A 24,714-nucleotide genomic window follows, 5' to 3' on the forward strand; every position below is an offset into this window, starting at 1 on the left:
CCTTGAATGTTGCGCTACAAAGACCTTTATCCATGCCTTTGCTTGACCTTAGGCCCAAGCTTAGTTTCCATGATTTCTTGCATGTGTCGTGGTTGTTCCACTCTTGTGTGGAAGGACCTTGCTCCAAAATCCTTGTCGGACTTCATTGCTCCTTCTCCTACAGATGATCTGGTGCAATACTAACTGCTATCTACTCTGGCTTTGGAACCTTTTCCTAGCAGATCATGTCGTTGCTTTATCCACTGAATCCTTAGTCAGTGCCTTGGCTTTGTCCCTCGAATCTTGTTTGTTTTGTCTCCAACACTCTCAAGTCTATGGACAATTATCTGTCTTGATCCCATGTTGCAGCGCGGGAAGACCAAATCCTATGATCATCTTTACCTGGCAATCACTTTAGGGGACACAAGGCGTATATGGAAATTTTGCAAGAGTCCCCTGCTTAGCTGTCTTTGGCATTTAGGCTATGTTCTCTTGCACAGTGTTTTGATCTGTGGATCCCCTACTTGTTGACTTCTAACCTTGTGACTACCTTTGTTTGCTATCCCTCCTTCGCATAATGCTTGCACCTATGCAACCAAATTTGTGCTACGTGAGAATGCTTGTGGGTTGTATGTTCAGTAATGGTGCCACGATTAGCGATCTACGGTGCCGCGACGAAACTGAGGGCATCCTGTGGACTGCAGCCACAAGGTTGTGCTGCTCGGCACGCGCTGGTATCGAAGTTTCTAGTCATGATCCATTGCAAGACTACCTCAATGTGTTATTTTCACGTGAGCTCCTCCTTGATTATCTCTCCTTATCTTGTCAAAAGATCTGTACATCGAACTAGATACCATAGGACTTCCTTCTGGAGTCGTCCAAAGGATAACCTTTGAAGAACAGGTCATTGACATAAACCATAACAGACTGCAAGACGATAGACAAGTGACTCTACTTGATGGTCCCTGTAATGACGTCGATCATCTAGTGAGCAACTTATGTCATTCTTATTGGATTGGAAAAAGGAGACTTCAATGTCCAATGTAGTTCAACAAAGCTAGTTTTGCTATAATGTTAGTCAAATCAACTTACTGCGCCACTGCACCATAAAGTCAAATTGTGTTCAACCTGCTTAGTAGTGTACTATTTCTCCAGATGGTGAATAACTACAACCTTTGTTGCCTTCCAGACCTCGCTGTCATCCTTCTTCAGCAAGGATTTACAAGACGGACTTGTTCTTTGGTGCCTTCTAGGTGTTTTCACCCTAGTGGTTGCATCAGATTCAACCCAGATCACTGTTGCAACTTGGATCCAAAGGCTCCCTAAAGAATGATCATCGAGAACATTGGGCCAACAGAGTCAGCTATCACATTCACCGCTCACTCAACAGACTTAGATAATATGGTGTGGTCATCAGAAAAAGAGAACTGCACATATGGAACCATTGCAACGAGTATCCTTTAGGAGATTATGATCTAGTGCAAAGTCCTTATGGTCTGTGCTATATCCACTAGGGAAGTAGATGTTACAAGTATTTAGTCTATGCTTGTATCACTCTTCATACATCGAGGATGAAGTACGTAGGACCGTGCTATCTTGGATTCCTCCCAATGTAACAATGCTTTATGGACGCCAACGAAGAAAATTCTTCAGACCAAACTTACTGCGAAGAGCAAGTATCAAAAAGTGTCTTGACCCAATTAGCCTCTATAATACTCCAAAGTTATGTAGCCTAAGGCTATCACTGATATTGGAAAATGAAGGACATGCTTCTCTTCCCTTAAAGGTCTTTTGCATCGAATCTCAGGGCGAGATTCCTATAAGGGGGGAGGGCTATAACACCCTAGGTGTTTGTCACCAGTTAAGCAATGGGTTTAAACTCAAACATGACATGTTAAGTGGTGATGAAAGTTTCAAGATCAAATCTACAAAATGAGCGACCACTTAAACTTGGACCATGCACCATTGCTTACATGTTGCCCTTTCCAAAAAGTATGCTTGAGTAATGTTGGATCTACTTCTTTCATGTGCCTCACATCAATTTCCACCCACATGGATGATTGGAAAAGTTTCGTGAAGTTTGGGATCAAAAAGTTACATGAAATGATAAGTTATAATCTTTCTTGGATTTCTTTATTAAGTGAATGGAATTATAGATCGTCAACCAAACCTTGCTACCTTGCCCAAACGACTCAAATTGAAATCTACAACAAAAGTCATGAAGGGTTCGTGTTGAGAAAGGTCAAGTAAACGCCTCAATCGGTAATGAGCTCTAATTTAAGCTTTACCGTGATGCTACATTGACCTAGTTTGAAATATGGCTTACCTTGTTTGCATGGTAGTGCACCCTTAAGCAAAGTTATAGTACTTGATTATATAAACAACTTTTATTTTTGGGTCATGAGCTAATTCAGTGCTTAACTTGGTCATTTAGAGCTCACAATAATCAGCATGGTACTGTTTTGGAACTTAGGAAAATTTTCTAAGTCAAAGTGAGTTTACAGTTTCGATGTGCCTGACTTTGTGACGATGCAACTTGATATCCTTTGCAAATTAGACCAAGATCACTTAAGAAAAGTTGGAGATGGTATGTAGATCTATAACTTTTATTAATAGAGTTTTTGCTAACTCGTCGCGGTTTAGGAGTTACGGAGGCACGAAATATGGGTTTCAGTTGTATTTTTGAGGTAGAATTGGAGATTTGAATTTGGTGAACAGTGGCAGACCGACTTCTGCTGCCGGGCGCCGCGTGGCCACCATTGCCGAGCTCTCTTGCCGCGTGCCCTGCCTCCTTTACCATGCACCCTGCATTCCCTGCGCAGCACAGAGGTGGACGCCGAGCTCCCCACTCCTCAGCGCTCTCCCTCACTCGCTATTTCTAGCTCCCCCTTGCCTCGCTCCGCTCCACGCCTGGGCGCACGTCCACCATGGACACGAGCTGAGCTCGCTGCCGCTGCTGTGCTACGCGCCTCTAGCCAAGTGCCACCACCAGCTCAGCCTCCCTAGCCTCGCAGCCGCCTCGCGCCACCGCCGTTCTCACCCATGTGCGCGGCGAACCACCGAAGCGTCACCACCGCCATGGCCGAAGCTCTGCCGCCACCGCATTCTGCCGCTCCACCACTCCTCGGCCAGAGCCAACAGCCTCAGCGCCCTCGCCTTCACCTGCCGTGCATGTCGAACCCCTTAGCCAACTCCCTCCATCGCCTGTGCTGCTCGTCGTCGGAGCCGCGGCCGTCGCCGCCGCTTGCTGCCGTGGCCGTGCCACCACAAGCCGCCTCGGGCCGAGCTAGACAGACCAGCGGGTGCGCGTGGACCCCCTGGTGCTCCGCCGCCGCCCCATCGTCGCCGACGAGTCTCCTCCGGCCGGATTCGACGAAGTCCAGTGCAGCCTCTGCTCCAAATCCCGTCAGGGACCTCATCTTAAAATTTGACTAAAGGGAAGGGCCTAAATGAGATGTCATTGACTCAAGTGAATAGTGCCTCAAGGGACCTATTTGTTGTAAATCGGGTGAAACTTTGGAAATTCATAGTAAATCATAGAAAATTCGTAAAATAGTAAATGAGGACTTTTTGGAATCCTTGTGAAATTCTCTATGCACTAGATCTATAATATGTCAGGTTTTAGTTTAAAGTTTTAGCTGTAAAAATGGATTTGTGCAGTCAGGGTTGAATGCTAGTCTTACTTGTTTTTTTTATAACTGCAGTTGATGTGCTCAAATAAATGTGAAATTTTTGTGGAGTCAAACCCGAAGATGGAAGGACTAAGCAAGTGCTAGGGCCAGAGATGTCACCAAGTTGGTGCAAGCTAACTGAACTGACTTGTGTCGGATCCCAGGCAAGCCCCGGACAAGTCGGTGCAAGCTAACTGAACTGACTTGTGTCGGATCCCAGGCAAGCCCCGGAGCATTATAAGTCTCCCAGTAATTTACAAATGTTTACTTACGTACTTATGATTGATGCATTAGGTTATAAGAGTTGAATGAAACCACTTGATACATATAAAATTCCTTGTCCAAATATTAACCCTTTAACCGGTATAGGTCTAGAATCGAATATATGCTTAGCTATGCTTAGACCGGTAGAAGTCGGGTGATGTCCTGTCACCTGCAAGATGTAGGTGGATACCGGAGCACGGTTGGCTATATCTACTATCGTGGAACAGAACCATGAGGTAAAAGTAAATCGAGACCGGACGGGAAGTCGATAGAGAAGCAACAAGACATGGAGGTCTTGGGTGTGGATTTATCCCCGTCTGTGTCGATTAAGGACCGTACCGTTGTTGGCGCTTCTAACAAGATTGAACACATGCCTCTCACTTAGCTAGCCAGATAACTCGTTCCGACCGCGAAGCCGAGTAATTCAACTCAGGCCAGGAACCATTCTGTTGTGCGCTCCTTCTGGGGAACGGTCAGACTGAGCCCAAGGGCAGGCTTGGCCTGAGCATCCTGGCATCTGGTGTTCCAGATTGTGCGGCGCGGTACGGACCCACGAAATGTGTACCTAAGTTGTACCAAAGGTGACCTAAGACTATCGTGGCTGGTAGATCTGGGTTTGTGTTAGGAATAAATTCCTAGCTGGTTGAAATCGATTCGAATCGCCGTCTCTCCCGGATAGTGAGAAACTTGGCTAGTCCCAACATCGTAGTAATTGGATTATGGAATGTGATGGTTCGGATAAACATGGAATTACTATACCTGCTATGGTTACTATTGTATGCTCTAAAAAGATATACCACATGTTTGGCACAGGATAGTTGCTAATCTAGAGATGGATAGTTCTAATTAACTTGATGACAGAATTATAATTGTATAATCGAGTTAATCGCTTTTTATGCAAAATGTTGTCAAGCTACCTCCACTTATAAAGCCTTGCATACTTCTTGGAGTCAATTTTATTCTGGTTATGACGGGTAAGTCTAGCTGAGTACATTTGAGTACTCAGGGTTTATCCCACCATGTTGCAGGTGAGGTTTTGGCCTATTGAAGATGGTGGCTAACCACCGGTGGGCTCGGTGACTCTATGTTTATTCTCATCTATATGCTTTTATCTGAGGATGTCACTTATGCTAGCAATGTATTTGGAACTTATATTAATGAAATCCTTCAAAAGCAATGTTGTTTTCACTAATCGGTTTTGAAATCCAAACTTGTATTATTATTTATGAATCTATATGTAATATTATTTCCGCTGCAACTCTGTGTATGTGATATGTATTTGCTTAATCATGCGATCTTGGTTGTGATGTTGATTTACTGAGGTCCTGCGTGACACTCGGCGGACTACCGGGTTTATATAAGTGAGAGTATGCGCGTGTCAACGTGTTAAGCGAGGACAGCCGTACTTGATCTTGTATAAATTGGGCGGTTCTGTCACAGCTTTCCCTATCTATGTCAGTTAAGGGCCGATCGTTGCATAAGGCTCTAGGCAAGTCACAGACTTATTATCCCGAGCACATAATTGGGTATAGGCGGTTGGAAGATTTGTTGCTCTCTTGTCATAGATGCAGCTCTTTCCAGACCGACTGTCAGGGTGGTTTTTGGGTTAGAAGGTCCTGGCACCGCACTAAGTCCGGGACTCAGGGGTGGAGGCTTGGAGTCCTAGTTTGGACAGGGACCTGGACACCCAGGATAGGAGGGTGATGGGTTGGTCCTGCTTGTGCCTTGGGTACAAGCAGGGCGTGTGTTTTCGGGGTACCCAGCTGGGGGCATTGATTAGTGAATCACCGGGTGATCCGGTACGGCTTGTTTTGGGTCTAGCACCATAGTAAGAACTGAAAGATGAAGGATGGAGAAAGGAAATCTGATTGCTTACCACCTGCTTGAAAGTAGTACATGTGCTTACATAGAATGGTTGGTTAATGAACTAATGCGTCTGTTAATAAAAATCGAATATAAGGACGCACTCTTAGTAATGTTTTCTATAGATGTAATAAACCCACAAGCCAGATAGCCTTGCATATCCTTGGAGTCTTTTCTTTCTTTCTGTCGGGTAAGTCTTACTGAGTACAATTGAGTACTTAGGGTTTTATTCCCCCTGTTGTAGGTGACAGGTGGAGGCTAGAGCTGACCTTTGTTTGTGGATTCCTCCTGCTGGGCTCAGAGAGGATTTCTTTTACGCTGCGGTCGTAGTTTTTATTTATAACTCTCACTAAATGCTTTTATAAATGAAAGTTTTATAATCTATTGTCATCGTTTTCATATCAATGTTTCATCATGCCATGAATAGATAATTATTTCCGCTGTAATTCTGATCACATGTTTATATTCCGCTGTTTCATTAAATTGTTCATAACTCTAATGATATGATTATATTCCTCTATTATAATAATAAATAATATACTCTGATGTTGTATTAAAAGTGATGTAAGAAATGGTTAATAATGTTGTAAGCTTTATTCTCTCATTTGTGATCCTGATGAAAAATGTGGATTTTTAGGTTCTCCCCTGGGGTGTGCCTGACGGAACCGAGTAATTTGGTGTTCTCCCTTGGGTGCTTAGTGTCTAATGGAAGATGAGCACTCCTGTGAGTCATTAGATTAGGCGGTTCTGCCACACAAGCTATATTTAATAAACCAATTAAGCATCGACATTTGAAGGCTTTATATGTGAAAGGTTTTGTTGATGGGAAGTTGATGAGTAAAATGTTGGTTGATGGAGGTGCTTCTATTAATCTAATACCTTATACTACTTTTCACAAGCTTGGTTAAGGACCAGAAGATCTAATTAAGACTGACATGATGCTTAAGGATTTTGGGGGTAATGCCAGGGGGCAATAAATATTGAATTGACAATTGGAAGCAAGACTTTGCTCACTATATTCTTTGTCATTAATGGAAATGGTTCATATAGTTTACTCCTTGGTCATGATTGGATTCATGCCAATTGTTGTGTACCATCGACTATGTATCAATGCTTGATTTAGTGGTATAGAGACAATGTTGAGCTAGTTTATGCTGATGATTCTGTGAGTATAGCAATAGTTGATCCAATGTATTGGGAACTAGAAGATTTTGAATGTTTTTCTAGCAAGCAATAGGAAGGAGGCTTCATTAGGATCAATGATGAAGGCCAATAGCTGATCCGAGCAGTCAGCTCTGAAAGTTTGTTTTAATGGATAATCCAATAAATGGTACATATGGTAAACTAGGATATGGCTTTACGTCGGCTGATGAGTTAGAAGAAATAGAAATTGGTCCTAGAGATAGGCCTAGGCCGACGTATGTAAGTGCTAAATTGGATGCTAAGTATAAATAAGAATTGATAGATTTGTTAAAGGAATTTAAAGATTGTTTTGCTTAGGCATATTATGAAATGCATGGCTTGGATCGATCAATTGTTGAACATCAGTTGCCAATCAAACCTAGATATCAGCCATTTAAACAAGCTCCAAGGAGATTTAATCCAAATGTTCTTGATGACATTAAGATGGAGACTGAAAGACTACTAGAAGCAAAATTTATCCAACCTTGCTGATATGCAAAGTGGATATCGAGTGTAGTTCCTGTGTATAAAAAAATGGGAAGTTGAGAGTCTGTGTTGATTTCAGAGATTTGAACAGGGATACACCGATGGATGGTTATCCGATTCCAATAGCTGATATGTTGGTAGATGCAGCGGCTGGGCACAAGGTAATTAGTTTTATGGATGGTAATGCAGGTTTTAATCAAATTTTTATGGCTGAAGAAGACATAGCAAAAACAACATTTAGGTGTCCTGGTGCAATTGGCTTATTCAAATGGGTTGTAATGACTTTTGGATTGAAGAACGCTGGTACAACTTATCAGAGGACAATGAATTATATTTTCCATAAGTTATCCGACAAGGTTGTTGAAATCTATATTGATGATGTGGTGGTGAAATCCAAAGGGTACAAAGAACATCTGGCTGATCTGTGGGAGACTTTGGAGTGTACAAGAAAACATGGTTTAAAGATAAATCCTAATAAGTGTGCCTTTGGAGTGTCAGCTGTACAATTTTTGGGTTTTATGGTCCACGAGAGGGGAATTGAGATTGGTCAGAAAAGTGTGAAAACAATTGATGAGGCAGTACCACCAACTAATAAAACAGAATTACAATCTCTGTTCGGTAAGATTAATTTCATCAGAAGGTTTATTTCAAATATGTCAGAAAGGATTCTATCGTTTTCTCCTTTGTTGAAATTGAAAAATGATCAAGAATTTAAATGGGGTGATGTACAACAAAAAGCATTTAAGGAGATAAAACAATATATGAAATCTCCACCTATGATGGTTCCTCCTCAGCAAGGTAAGCCTTTTAAGTTGTATGTGTCTACCGATAGCCAAACGATTGGATCGGCCTTGATGCAAGAGTTTGAAGGAAATGAATGAGTTGTTTTCTATTTAAGTAGAAGACTTTTGGATCCAGAAACAAGATATTCACCTCTTGAAAAGTTATGCTTATGCTTATATTTCTCCTGCACTAAATTATGGCATTATTTATTATCGACTGAGTGTACAGTTGTGTCTAAAGCTGATGTGATCAAACACATGTTGTCAATGCCGATATTAAATGGGAGAATGGGAAAGTGGATTCTTGTATTATCATAATTTGATTTGAGGTATGAATCGGCTAAAGCAGTCAAAGGGCAAGTGATGGTCGATTTTATTACTCAATATCATAAGCCAAGCATCAGCTATGTGGAACCTATGCCTTGGATATTATTCTTTGATGGATCATCATGCAAGAAAGGTGGTGACATCGGTATTATTATTATTTCGCCTCGGGGGGCAAGTTTTGAGTTTTTGCCTTTCAAACCAAACCAATGACCATCAATAATCAAGCAGAGTATGAAGCTATTCTTAAGGGGCTTCAACTTCTTCAGGAAGTAAAGGCTGAGTCAATTGAAATATTTGGAGATTCGTAGTTAGTTATTAATTAGTTGATTAGCCTATATGAATGTAAAGATGATATTCTGAAGGGATACCATGATGAATATCGAAAGTTACTTGAGGGGTTTTCTCTTCTCTTCAGCATATTCCAAGAGCACAGAATCATGAGGCTAATTGGTTAGCTCAGAATACATCAGGCTATCGAGTGTTCCAAGAAATTTTAAGTAGTGAGACCTTAGCTAATGATTGAAGAGTTGAAATAGCTGATTACCTCAATAATCCATCACATAAGGTTACCAGAAAATTGAGATATAAATCGACTAAGTATGTTTTGTTAGATAATTAGTTGTATTACAAAACAGTCGATGGGGTTTTACTTAAATGTTTAAGTCAAGAGGAAGCAAGAGTATTGATGGAAGAAGTGTATGAAGGAATATGTGGTGCTCATCAATCGGGCTATAAAATGAAATGGGTTATTCGTTGGTCTGGATATTTCTGGCCAACAATTTTAGAAGATTGTTTTGAATATTACAAAGGGTGTCAGGATTGTCAGCGTTTTGGTAATGTTCAAAAATTGTCTGCATCAGCTATGAACCTAATAATTAAGCATGGCCATTCCGTGGCTGGGGAATTAATTTGATTGGCCAGATTTTTCCACCTTCCGGTAGAGGGAATAAGTTTATATTGGTAGCAACATATTATTTTACTAAGTGGGTTGAGGCAATTTCTTTGAAAACAGTGACTTCAAAGAATATGGTTGATTTTGTCAGGGGGCATATTGTTTATCATTTTGGGATTCCTCAAACCATTACTACTGATCAAGGAACAATGTTCACATTAGAGGAATTCAGAGATTTTGCTGCTAGTATGGGAATTAAATTATTAAATTCTTCTCCTTATTATGCTCAAGCTAATGGCTAGGGAGAGGCATCCAATCAAGTTTTGATTAAGTTGATTAAGAAGAAAATTAAAGAGCAACCAAGGAAGTGGCACTTGACACTTAATGAAGCATTATGGGCATATAGGATGGCTTGCCATGGATTGATTAAATCATCACCTTATGAGTTAGTATATGGGCATAATGCAATTCTTCCTTGGGAGATTCAGACTAGATCAAGACATGTTACATTGCAAAATGAGTTGATAGCCAAAGTCTATAAAAACCTTATGATGGATGATTTGGAGGACTTAAGTTGTAATCAGTTGCGCGCTCTTAAAAATATTGTGGCAAATAAATTAAGGGTTGCAAGGCATTATAATAAAAAGGTCAAAACAAATAGTTTTGCGAAGGCGAGTTAGTTTGGAATGTAAGATTGCCGATTGGGTCTAAAGACAACAGGTTTGGCAAATGGTCATCTAATTGGGAAGGTCCTTATCAAATTAAATATTGTGCGCCTAGTAATGCTTATATTTTAGAAATGCTAGAAGGGGAAGAGGAATTTGATAGTGCAATCAATGGAAAATTACTAAAGAAGTATTATCCTAGCGTTTGGATTAATACTTGATAGCTGATTTGTTTGGTCATCGGCTCTAATAGCCGGTACCAAGAGGGTATCGCCTTTAGTTCAAAATCAGCCCTAAGGGGAAAAGCTGATATGGTATATATCGCCTATAGAGCAAAAACCACACAAAGACAATCAAATTTATATTTCAATAGATTTGGAAATGCATTCATAAAGAGAAGCAGAAATTTTATTCATTGATAGTTTGTTCCTAGTACAAACTAATCAAAAATTTTATTAATCACATCCTAGGCGGATGTAAAGTCCACGATGGCCGTAGCCGCATCGTCGAAGTCCTCGATCAACTCCTTGTGCATGTCGGGGTTGTCGGCCATCTGAAAGCCTGGCTCCATGGTGCGGAGCTCATGCTCGGTCTAGACCTATGTCGTGGCTAGGGCCACTGCTGTGCTACGATAGATGGTGAGGAGGGCAATCTCCTAGGCACGCACTGGGATGTCGTGCAGGCGGTTGATGAGTAAGGGGCCGCGGGCGTTGACGAGAGTCGTAGCCATGGTCACCGCCAGTTGGAGGTGCATCGTCAGGGCTGGCAATCATAGAAACAAATAAACTATCAAGACAAAGGTAGAGAAAATAAGAATAGAGGTTTTCATGGAATCCATTTTACTCACCACCATGGCGTCGAACTCAGCCAACCGCGCTTGGGCGACGTTGGTTTCTTCCTCGGCGGCGAGGAGGGCAGCTTGAGAGGCCTCAAGGTGGATCTCAAGCTGACCATTCTCTTGAGTTGCCTTGGAGTAATGGTCCTTGGCTGACCTCTATTCTTGGAGGAAGCGCTGGGCGTCGTCACCGATGTAGGAGTCGGAGGTGTTCGATGATGAATCTAGCGCGGGGATGGCGACGGATGCAGCATTGGAGGGCTCGCCAACATCGAGAGGAGGAGGAGGAAGCCTATTGTTCAAGACAAACCTGTAGACACATTAGAAGGTGATCTGTTGATAGGAGCAGGAGTCATTTGGTCCTACCTCATGTGGCAGAGTCGCTGGCTCACCGGCATCTCCTCCTCTAGGAGATCTTCTGCCGTGCACTTACCATGGTTGTCCTCGCTTGCCATGGGTGCTGTTAGATCTTGGGAGGAGAAGAGGAAACTACTGTAGGGTCTATGAAGATGGAAGGATGCAAGAGAATGAGAGTAGTTGCAAATGTAGATGTGTTTGAGGGCAAAGCCCTTGGCTGGTATTTATAGCCACAAAGGTGAGATGGTAGATATCTTGGGACATGTGAAAGCAACTCCAATTGATGGAAGGGGAAGCACCGCTTCACTAATACCGAGGGGAATGTGACATTGATGACTAAGAAGGAATTCGAAGGGTTTTGTGATAAAAGCCGTTTTTAGATTCAGTTAAGTCAGAGTAAAGTTAGAAATTGAAAATTGGCTAATTCAAATTAGCTCTTCTAGCTAGACCAAAAAGTACAGTTATCACCAAATTTATGTGCTACAGATACTAGAATATAAATCACAAGTTAAGAGCATCATGAATTGCTCATAGTGCTTTTAGCCAAATAGCATCAACTTCTGTAATTTGTTGTTTATCTTCTTCGGCTGATCCAGGAATGCTCTCAAGACTGTTATGAAATGGCTTTGCCTTCTTTGTCCTTGGTTAGCATTTCTTGGTTCTTTTGTTTGATAGCATTGGGGATCTGAGTCAAGTTGGACTCATGGCATTCGATGGTGGCTTTCACACTTTCCAGTTCTTTTTCAAGCTTAGCATGCCTAACTCTCAGCTGATTTAGTTCTGCTTTAATTTTGGAAGAAGAATCCTTCAAATTGTCGATCAGCTGTGCTAATTCTTTAACTTCCTGTTTGTTAGAATTCTTTTTGGCCATCAAAGCTTCATGGTCAATCAGATTTCTTTGAGCCTTTTTCACCTTGGGAGCTTGGTCTTCGATATCGGATATAGGTATCAAGGCCTCAGCAAGATTTGGGGTCAAATTATCCTTGATGGCCAAGATGATTCATCTCATTGGGTCTGCATCCTAGACTAAATCGACTATATTTCCCTCAAGCATTGGCAACATATCTTTTAGCCAATTTTTGTCTCAACTGATAAAGTTTCTTGGGAAGAAATGGATGATGAGCTAACCTCACTTTCATCTATGTATTCTTCAAAGTTGAAGGAGTAGCTCAGAGTTGGAGAATTAAGTGCCTACATGTGAACTAAAGGAATCTTATTAGAAATGACAAATTGGTTAACAATGATATGAATGGTGAGGGGAACACAATACCTTTTCTGGAGGAGACTCTGGCTAAGGAGAAGGAACAGCCAATGATGTGCCAACATTTTTTCAATATTTGGTTAAATCGGCTCTAGACTTTCAATGCTAGTGTCTACAGGCATCAAGAAGTTTTTTGGTTTATATTTGTTATAGAAGGACAAGAATGAGCATATGAATTTCTTACTATCGACTGTTCGTTGAGTTGGAGAATCAATGGGTTGGGTATCAGCATCAACAAGATCATCTTCAACTGTTGGGTTGTTAGACCTTTGCTCTTATGTAGATGTTTCTCAGGTGGTGTTTGATAAAGGAGACTGATCAGAGAAGAGTGAGGATTGCATAAGATTATAAGGCTTGAGGAGATACCTTGGTAGCATCAAGAGGTGAAGTAGAGAGATTATCATTTTCTACTGTTTTGGGTCTATCAGAAGCATCGATTATTTTAATTGTAATCGGTGTCTTAGGGAGATTAGCCGATGAGAGGTTGTTAGACGCTGATTTAAATGCCTAGGACAACAATTTGGCACCCAAGGCAGATTGAGATGCAATAGTCGATGGCTGCAAGAAAGGGATTGAATTAGAAATTGGATATCATCTTGAGAGGGAAGATAAGTTAAGTTACCTGAGATGTTTTTATTCTGTGAAGTCTCTTTCTAGTGGTGGTTTTCTGAGTTACACCTTGGGTTGCCTTGCATTTTGAAGACTGATATGTGAGTATTATTGGGGCAGCTAGGGTTTTCATCAATTTTTCAGAGTGGGTGTAGTTGATCCTATTCTTGAGGCTGGACATGGGGGATAATATTCTATGGGATGCCCTTTCCTGTCCACGCTTGGTGGATCAAATTCGGTATCCTGCAAAAGAATTTGTTAGATGAACTGATAGGAGAACTTGTCAGATAACCCTTCTAAAAGAAAAAATAGTAAATTACCTCACTATTAGAAGCAAATTCTTCATCCAGGGCTAAATAGTTGGGATGAGTTGGACTGCAGAAGAGGTGAGAGTGCCATTCTTGCCACCAGGAATCAAACAAATTTGAGGAGAAGGTAGCTCTTGTCCATTCATGCAGGCAAAGAGAAGGAAGGTCTGATCCCAATTGAAAAACTCTAGAAGCTTCCATCATCTCACTGATATCTTCTCTTGGCTTCAGAGTGTTTCTAAAGAACAGTCGAGGAGGTAGTTGGCCAAGGCCGAATTGACGGGCCACAAAAGAAGGATTATAGAATTTATAAGTTGGGAGGTTATCTAGGAGAAAAGAACCAGTAGCCATTTTGCCACAGCCATGGTGAAATTTGGCTAGTAGTACATAGGTTATCTAGGAGAAAAGAACTAAAAATTACAGCAGCTATTTTATCTGAGCAACCTGATTCAAACCAAAATTTGACTGGCAGAACTAGTTCATTGTCTTCATCCTCATCATAAGGCAGCCAAGTCAAGATGTTTGCAATAAACCCTTTGAAAAATTTCTTCAAAAAGTGGCCTATATCAACAACAATTGTTATGGTTGATGTAGCTTCACCATAATTCATACATTGTCGAGTTCTTTCTTCTTTTTCTTTATAATCTTCAGTAAAGTTGGAAGAAGGGAAGCTCAGATTCTTGAGATTGGGTCTTACAATTTTATGTATGTATAAATTCAGCCACAATTATATTAACCACCAAGGGCCACTGATGTTATGCACTGGTTCATTTTTTAGTAATTGAATAGGTACTTGGTGCATTAGGTGATAAGCAGACCCCATCAGATATTTTTCGAGGGGAATTTCATTGTTGGCTGTTAAACATTCTGCCATGTATTTATGATTATAAGTTGGTCCGTAAGATAACCCACAAAAGATGATTTTTTCTAGCCACATGTTTAGGAAAGCTACATGATCTCTTTCATTAATAATCGATCCATCCCCAATATGGTTCAGGATATAGCTTGCCCATCCTATGCAGTCTGATATTTTGGCTAATTTCTTGGACCCGGCACTTAAGAAATCATAGGGTTGCATTGATCCAATTATTCTAAGGCCGGTCAACATGTAAATATCAGCTAAGGTGATGGTCATTGGACCATGACCAAAAACAAAAGCATTCAGAGTGTTGGACCAAAAGTAAGATGTAAAAATCAGAAGTGAGTCATTCCTCTCCATTCCATATAGTGAGAGTGTCAGGCATTGATTCAAGTCATAAATTTCCCAATCTCCAGCCTTTTTCTCTGATACCCTGTGGAACCAATCCCTCCATCCCTTAGGCATTTTGGGCTAGTTTGTAAAGAGAGTTTTGGTGTTCCAAGAAGACAAATCTACTATAGATTATTTGAAGGGGATTCGGTTGGTTTCTTGATTGATGAAATCAGATGGATTGGGGTCACCCATGGGTCTAAGATAATAGGCATTAGGAACAACAGCTGATGGAATCAAAATTTCATTCCTCATTTCCTAGAAACCAGTTGGGATGAATTTAAGAAAAAGGAAAATACAGAGTAGCGGCTAACAATTGAAAGGTAGAAGTTTGAAGTCATACCTCAGGAATGTGGTCACTGGTTGCCATTGTAGCCAAAATGGATCTAAATCTAAGGAAGGTTACTTGAACGGTAGTTTGGTAGAGCATAGGATTTGCTAGGGTTAAGGCTTTGATGGTGGCGACTTTGAGCTAGAAATGATACTGTTGGGGTATTATATAGATTTGACCCGAGAGATCAGGAGCCATGCAGTTATTTTGGAATGAGCGGTTGCAACATGGTGAATAGATGAAAAGGAATTTTGTAATAAAATCATTTTTATCCCAAAATTGGGGGACATGTGTTTACACTAAAATTTGGAAAGAAGAACGCGGGAACTCAAAGCTTCCAAGATTGTGTCGTCAAGGAATCGATTAGATGTGAATCGGTATCAGCAGATTTAGATCTGATATCAGAATCGGCTATTTTATGGATGACGTCAGTAGTCGGCGTCAATGGGCTATACTTGAGTGGCACCAGGAAGATGTGTCAGACTCTACAAATAAGGAAAATTGGGGTCCAAGTTATTATTAAGTTAAAAAGTTTTCTTTTATTCCAAGAATTATAATGAGTTATATTTGAGTAGGATTCATGTTTAGGTTCAATCAAAGACATGTTTTATCTCTATTCCAATCAAGCATAGTATGCATCCAAAGACATGTTTCAATCTTGAATAAACTCACTAGTTAATGAAATCTAATCTAATGACACTATCATAGCTGCATCGATTTGGTCGAACCTCACTGATAAGACTTTAGATTAGAAATTATCGATTAGTGGTCTTGTTCATGATCAAGATATGTACTCTATTTGTTTGCTATGACTACATCGGCTATTTTAGCCAATTTGCCTATACTCTCATGCATATAGCATATTTTTCATGAATCTGTCAACATATAGATGGTTTTATAGATTCTTTGGCTTTAGTTTGTTATCATTATCATAGCTACATTGATCCAATCGAACCTCAATGTTGATGATAATAGATTAGATTCAAACTATTTGTAGTTTCATTTATATAAGACAGTCGAATTGTTCGTATGTTATACTCTTTTCATCAAACTTATCGGCTCGACGCTTTATATCGGTCATGTTCCATTTAGCCGATGATGCTTTTCGATGTTCCATGAGCATCGGTTATTTTGATTCGTATCATTATCGTTTAATATTAGCCGATAATCCTTGATTTAAAGTTCTTCATTTTAGATTCAAACGGTTTGTAGATTCATTTAAATTAGACAGTCGATTTGTTCGCATGTTATACTCTTTTCATCAAACTTATCGGCTCGATGCTTTATATCGGTTATGTTCCATTTAGCCGATGATGCTTTCCGATGTTCCATGAGCATCGATTATTTTGATTCGTATCATTATCGTTTAATATTAGCCGATAATCCTTGATTTAAAGTTCTTCATTTTAGATTCAAATTGTTTATAGATTCATTTATATTAGATAGTCGATTTGTTCGCATGTTACACTCTTTTCATCAAACTTATCGGCTCGACGCTTTATATCAGTCTTGTTCCATTTAGCCGATGATGCTTTCTGATGTTCCATGAGCATCGGTTATTTTGATTCGTATCATTATCATTTAATATTAACTGATAATCCTTGATTTAAAGTTCTTCATTTCATGGATACGCTAGATATCGACTATTTAGTTGATAGTCCCATTGAATTGGCTATCTAGCCATACATTTGGAACTGTTTGGTGCAACACCGACATGTTCCACCTTAAATTACTGATAAGATTTTATCTCCTTGTCAATTGCAGGTCAAATTGATTGGCATGTCGTTGGGTTTTCATAATCAGCTAGTTCTATATTGAAGCCAAGCATATCTCTGGTCTCGTTCCACTTAGATCTTCTGGCTTGCTGTGTGTTGATCACATCGCCACATTTTTGTGTCAACAGTGCATCTAGCCCTTTAGTTGGTTTTGGATGATTGAATGACAACGTGATTAAAGGTCTCACCCGTTTGCTAAGTGTGGACAGGAAATAAGTTATCTCACAGGTACTTAATGAAAGCCAAAAATAATGTATTGTTTGTTGGAAACAATCTTGTTCAAATACAAGACAACAATGCAAATGTAATTCACGCAAGGCTTACTCAATTGTGGGATTTCTATGGCTTATGTGAAAGCAAGCATGTTGAAGAACTTATTAATGAGACATAAGGGATTGCATATGGAATGGTCTCACATTCTAAAGCTTGCTACATTGAAAGACATTTATACAAATGATCTAAAGCCCTTTATATGCTAGAATGTGCACTTGTGTGACATAGGATAGATGATTTTCAAAATCCCTAACTAGCATGTATAGATGGTGTGGATTTGAAAACTATTTGATTCTTGGTCTTTGTGACCTGGCCTTGTCATGTGATGATTGTAGCTCTCCTTGATTAATTGATCCGCTAATCACACATGACATTGCTCCCTTAAGTCCAAAATCTACTATGTCTCACTAAATCTATCTCAAGTAATCAAAATCATTTATATGCCAATTATTTGGAAAAGAGAGGATCAATTCATGGCTCTTGGATAAGAAAATCAGTTGCACTTTACTTGGATCAAGGACAGACATAATTTTGGTTTAAGAAATGATAGAGAAGGGGTTAGGAATCAAGAAAATGAGTTTTGGAACAAGTTGGGGAACCGCGCAAATACCAGCCATGTTTGGTATCCATGGGAGAGCTAGGTCAAATACCCTTTTGGCCTAGGTCCATTGCCCATTCTTTCTCTCCCAGTCTGTTCACCCAGTAGTGCCATCACTCGCCCTACTCTCGCCCTCATGCTGTGCTTGCTATGGCTTGGCCTCCTTGCATCATCGGCCATCCTCCCCTCGTAGCCACATTGCCTCCACGTTGGACACTACCTTGTCCTCCCTGCCAAGTGCTCTCGCTAGCCACTGGAGCAGCAGCGCGCAAGCTGCCAAGCAGCTGCCACCGCCACTTGTCCTACTACTATTCAAGCAAAGAAGGAGGAAGGAGAAGGGAAGAAAGGGAGATGGAGTGAAGGTTCCCTCAGCAAGAATCAAGGATCTCCATGATGGATTTGAAATCCATTTCAAGTTTCTCATCCTAGGTATTTCAAATCTCGGAACCCGTTCGATCTATTGGATATTGATTTATTTGTCGATTCCCTTGGTCAAGTTGCTACTTTGGTTATCAAGAAGCATTGTACAAAGTATGGATTGATTTGATAAAAGATTGAACCAAATGCCCTTGGTTGGGGTGCTGCTCACACGCATACCGAATGTGTCCGGTATGCAAACTGGACGCGTCTGGTATCAACCAGTAGAGCAGACTTTCTGGTCCATTTATTTCAATCTTTTTAGAAGTTGATCCTTGGACTAAGATTAGTTGCTTGCAATGTTTTGTAAACCTTGTGACCAAAGTTTGGCCGAGGTGATTACAAAGCACTAGATAATTAATCTTATTTCTATGTTTCAACTTAAAAGACATATCTTTTGGATATGCTTCTAAGACAACTCTGTGTGTGTCATTCCATTAGATACAGGGCAGCAAGTATGGGGAGACACAAGGATGGCAGGCTCGAGCCTTGGTCCAAGGCTCAGCACGATAGACCTGCTTTTGAGAAATACAAGAAGGCAAGGCAGGACATGCATCCCATGTTCAGTCAGCAAGAGCAGAGCAGCAGGAGGAGACCCTCTAGAGCTACTAGGGATGCTCCATAGTATAGAGAGAGTGGTGATGGCAGTAGCCCATCTTCTAATGATGATGGGACTAAAGATTACAGAGTAGAGCATAGGAAGAGGAAGAACATCAAAAGAGAGTTAGATGATGATGACAGTCCTGATGATGAGCAGGAGATAGAGGAGGAAGAAGAGGCACCTCCAGTTCAGCACCCACCTCAAGGAGGACTGCTAGCTCACAACATCCACTTTGGTATGCTTAAGGTACATCGCACTGTAGTACCCGACTATGTTGCTAGAGTCAATTACAAAGGAAAGGGTATGACTGAGAGAGCTAGAGAGCTGAGGAGGATTGATCCTAGGAGTGAGCCGAAGAGTTGTCCATATGATCATCATTTTCGCACCATGTTTTAGCTTGACTTCTATCATAGTGTGATACTCTCCAGAAACCCAGTTGTGACTAAGTCTTAGTGGATTGATTGGAAGCATATTAGAGAGCAGGAGAAGCCTTCTCTTGACATTGCCATTGGCACTTGTTAGCGCACCAGTGTTTACCAGCTCATGGAGTTTCAACATCCCTAGAACTCCAAAGTTATTACATAGTTCTATGCCACCTTGTTTGTAGAGGAGGAGCCGAGGCATATGCACTGGATGTTAGAGGGATAGTGGTATAGTGTTGACTATTCAGTCTTTGTAGGATATCTAGGTATTCTAGAGGAGGAGCTTCAGAGACAGGATTCACACTGAGTCAGTACTACCTCCTAAGAGGATGGCTTACATGTATAGAGGTGGCTCAGTTGGGAAGGTAAACGATCTTCACCCTACATACAGGCACCTAGACAGGATGTTCAGGAAGTCCATTGATAGCAAGGGTGGAGACAAGGGCACTATTGCAGATTACTCTAGGAACCTTCTCCATAGGATAGCACTAGATGCATAGCCCTTCAGTATCTTTGATTTCATCTGGTGTGAGATTTAGAGTGTTGGAGAGAGGACCATCAAGGGTTGTGTCTTTGCTCCATACATTATGCACATGATTGAGCAGGAGACAGGGCACACATTTGAGTATGATAAGCAACACAAGGTGTTGAAGATAGTGGCTGATCTAAAAGAGGTTGGAGTACCCCCACCTAGTCTAGGGGGAGCAGCAGCAGCGGCTGAGGCAGCAGCAGGAGGAGTCTCACCTCCACCACGTGCTCCTCCATATTCTTCTTCACACCATCGTAGCCCTCCTTCGCCTATTCACAAGATGTTTAGCGCTATCTTTGGGATGTGTAGGGACATCTAGACTAGACAGCAGAGAGAGAGGAAGGCTAGGAGGAAGGACACTCGCACGCTCAAGACGATTTCCCAGAATCTTGAGCTTAATCCTCCTAGGTCTCTGCTTTTAGATGAGGATCTTAGTGACCCATAGACTGACGAGCAGAGGCAGGTCAGGTATGATAGAGAGTTTGCTCAGTTTCTTTAGAGACAGGAGCAGCAGCAGGCTCAACAGCAGGAGGAGCAGGCACCAAAGCACCCTAACACCTTGCCTCTTTAGGCTCAGGTGCCTACTCACTCTCAGCCGCATCCTAGTGTTGTAGACGAGTATGCTTTAGACTGGTGGGGTGACCTCACAGGTGGATACAGCTACTATGGGCATGGTGGATACGACCCTTCTGGTGAGGGTGGTTCTCGTCCAGCTGGTGCTCCATGTTCTGAGGATGAGGATGATGGTGAACAGAAGGACGATGACGATGATGAGTGATCTCAGGTGTTAGATACTGCTTGCAGCCCCTTTGTGCTTGGATTATCTTTGATAGACCTTTTGTGGTGATAGATGACAAAGGGGGAGAGAGACTGATTAAAGCTTCAGATGTGTTTCATGTGTTATCTTTATACCTAGAGATATGTACTATAGCTGTAGTTTGTCTTGTGAGCTTCACTAATGTATCTATTTGCTGTAGTTTGTCTTGTGAGCTTCACTGATGTATCTATTTGAGTTGAGATAGATTATATGTTTATATGAGCTTTATCTTTGTATCTTGTGAGAGATGAGACTTGTGCTTCATGGTTGTATCTTGTGAGACTCATGTATCATGATCTTTATCTTATAATATAATCTATCTTAGTGGTTTGTGGACTTGAGAAAATTTGTGATGAGTGTTATGTGTGTAATATACATGTGTTGTATTTATTTTCATAAGGACCCTACATGTTTAGAATGGATTTGAATGGTATGATGCCATTTTATTTTTATTCTGTGTGGTATATCTTGTCATATGCATCACAAATTTATTTTGTCACACACACTTGCACCCCACAGATGCAATGATTTAGGGGGAGTCTCCTATGTGTTTTAATATGTGCAATTGACATTTAAGATCATTATGTGAATTCCATTCATAAGCACATATTAAGGGGGAGCCTCTCATAAATCATTGAACCCAAAAGCTTTAATATTTAATATGTTTTTGTAAGCTTTAATCAAGTTGTCATAATCACCAAAAAGGGAGAGATTGAAAGTGCATCTAGCCCTTTAGTGGGTTTTGGATGATTGAATGATAACGTGATTAAAGGTCTAACTCATTTGCTAAGTGTGGACAGGAAAGAGGTTATCTCACAGGTACTTAATGAAAGCAAAAAATGATGTATTGTTGGAAACAATCTAGTTTAAACACAAGACAACAATGCAAATGTAATTCATGCAAGACTTACTCAATAGTGGGATTTCTATGGCTTATGTGAAAGCAAGCATGTTGAAGAACTTATTAATGAGACATAATAGATTGCATATGGAATGGTCTCACATTCTAAATCTTGCTACATTGAAAGACATTTATACAAACGATCTAAATGAATGATTCAACACTAAATGTGACTTGATGGCTTGAGATGGTGCAAATAGCAAGAAAAGGCTTTGATGTACTAAGTAAGGGTGAAGGGCAAGTGATGGCTTGATGACCGAGGAACCTAGCTAGGGTGAAGAAGGAAGTACTTGCATTTAGTTGGTACCAATCAAATCATGATGGACACATTGAAGTGGAGAATCAAATCTTGAATGTATTAGTGGAAAGTGACTTGATACATTTGGAGTCAACTCACATTTATTGAATTCAACCAAGTCACATGCTCAAGATGGCTATGCTCAAGGAGAAAATCAAGATCAACATGATTGACGCCCTCACTTGATGATCATTGAAGTATATGGCATTTCGGTTCAAGGGAAATCAACTCAAGCGCTTCAAATTCTATTTTCACTTGTTCTTGAGTTTATAGGTATGTCGTACTATTAAGAGGGATGCATCATGTTGATAGATATTTATTCATAAGTGCTCAAGCCAACCCATGTGAGGTTTGAGTGTTTTTGAGAGCCAAAAGAACTAACTCATTTTCTCGAGTCTGGCAATACCGGACGTGTCAGGTATTTGCCCAGGCACAGTGACCTTCTTGGTTTTCTCGGGTTGACTTGTTGAGAGTTCCAATAAGAGTCGAGAGTTCTGAGAGTTAGAAGTCCTAGAAATAGTTGGGAGTTCTGACGCCTCGTAGCTTTAGTGACATTGTGACCGTTGGGGCTGTACGGCCAATACCGGGCGTGTCCGGTATTCGCCAACGGCTACATAACGGCTAGTTTTTCAAAGGGGCTACAAAATACCCCTTAGCCTATACCTTTGGAGGCTGCTGATTCTACTGACTTTCAGACACATTTTTTAGCCTTGAGAACACTCTCTAACCTTCTCTTAGTGAGTGATTGATTCAAACTTGCAAAATCCATCTTGTGGGTTGAGTGAGATTCAAATTGAGAGCAAGCCACCTTTGAGCACTTGTGCATATTTGTCTATCTTGTGATTTGCATTTGTTACTCTTGGACTCTTTGGTCTTAGATGGCTAGGCATCACTAGAGAGCACCCAAGAGCTTGTGGTGTGCCTCGGAAAGTTTATAATGGTTCGATTCCACTGCCACAAGGGAAGGAATCATCTAGTGGAAGGAGGAACATGAGTTGGAAAAGACTCTGGCTAGAGTGGCCTTTGTGGTCCTCTAGAGCTAACCTTTGCTGGGTCGCTTGTAGCCCCCTCAACGGAGAGTAGGACTCAATGGAGTCTGAACTTCGATAAAACAAATACCATGTCTTGATCTCTCTTTTCACTTGGCATTTGTGATCTACTTATGTTGGTTGAGCTTGTTGACAGGTCACTAAGAGGTGCCAGCAACTTGGTTTGAAAAGAGAAGTCAATCGAAGCAAATCGGGAGCTGATCTAGCAAACCCGTGAATACCAGACGTGTCCAGTATTTGGGGCTTGTGCTGTTTTAACTCATTCTCTGCTCTAACTTTGTGTTGCAGGGTTGTAGCATCTAGATATATTCTTTATACCTTGTATTCTCTGTTGGCTAACTCGTGAGGGGTTTATTTCTCTGATTTAGAGTTTCCAAGTAATTTAAAACTCCAACACTAATTGTTTCTGCATTTTAAAGGGTTGAATTTTAGAAATGCCTATTCACCCCTCCTCTAGGCGACATCCTCGATCCTTTCAATTAGTATCGGAGCTAGGACTCACTATAAGCTTCACTGTCGTGAGAAAAGGATGTCGACGCCTAACGAGTTGGAGCCGGTGCTTCTCCAAAATGATGGTTCAAACTTTCTATCTTGGTCAATTCATGTACTCAATGCTTTTAGGGATATTAGTCCTCTTGTTGAGCATATTGTGGATGCAAGCATCCCTCTTCCCATAGTTGATTGGAGCAACTACAAAAATATTCCAAAAGAGGAAGAGAGATGCGTGCAACTCAATGCTCAAGTAATTAATGTCATGTTAAGTATATTGAGTGCAAAGGTTCTAGATGAGGCGATCTTCAATGGACAAACACCTCTAGAGAGTGCTCATCTCCTTTGGACTAGACTTTTTGATTTGTATGGAAAGTCCAAATGTGATGAGGCATTTGAGTATGAGTCATTGGAAGACATGTCCATTGAATCTACATGCAGTGGAGAAACCTCAAGGAACCAGTGAAGCATTGAGCCATAGCAAGAAGTGCAAGCTGCAAGTGCTGCGCTATCAGGCTGCTCATACCGGACGTGTCCGGTATGGCCCATACAGCAAGCCAGCTCTTGCGATGATGACCAAGCTCGATGGAGGCCAAGTGATGAATCATATTCAATATCTCAAGACACTCATCACTTGTGTCTCATGGCCAAGAAAAGCAAGAAGAAATCCTCCAAGAAAGATCAAGTAAAGGAGATAGCACAAGTGGATGATCAAGATAAAAGCGATGTTGAAGTTGAAGACAACTACAATCTTTAGCATCTCACTCACAAGGACAAGTTCATCATCATGAAGATAGTTGAAAAGAATGATGAGCTAGAAGAAGAGAATGAGAAGCAAGAGCAATCACTTTAAAAGCAAGAAATGTTTCTCATCTCCAAGTTGGAAGAACTAAAGGCTTTAAATGAGAGGTATGAAAAATTGTCAATTGAGCATGCTTTGGTTACTAACTCCTATTCTAGTGTGTCACAACTAGAAAAGGACAACATTGAGCTCAAGGCAAGATTAGATGAACTTTCAAGCAAATACAATGTTCTCCAAGCCAACCATGTTCATCTCAAGTGCTCACATGAAAAGTTAGTGGAATCACATTTCATGCTAGAGGTAGCTCATGAGGTTGTGATCACATTGGTAAAATCATCTCAACCTTCCACTCACACACTCACTTGTACACCATCTCAATTAAATATTCCTTGTACTAATGAGTGTGCTTCTCAAGCAAGCTAATCTTTGATTGAGCAAAATCTCTTAGAAAATAATGAGCTCAAAGAAGAAGTGGAAAGGCTAAGAAAGGAAGTGATTTGGTTGAAGGGTAAGCAGGAAGCACAACCTTCTCAAGATAACCGTGAAAACATGGTGAAGAAGTTTGAGAAGGGTTTCAACCTTGCTCCCTCCAAAACCCAACAAAAGAATCACAACTCAAGCAATGTTAAAGCAACCAAGAGTAAGAAGCATGAAAAAAGATTGAGCTATGATTGTGGATTGT

This window comes from Miscanthus floridulus, chromosome 6 (genome assembly GCF_019320115.1).
Source record: "Miscanthus floridulus cultivar M001 chromosome 6, ASM1932011v1, whole genome shotgun sequence".
NCBI lineage: Eukaryota > Viridiplantae > Streptophyta > Magnoliopsida > Poales > Poaceae > Miscanthus > Miscanthus floridulus.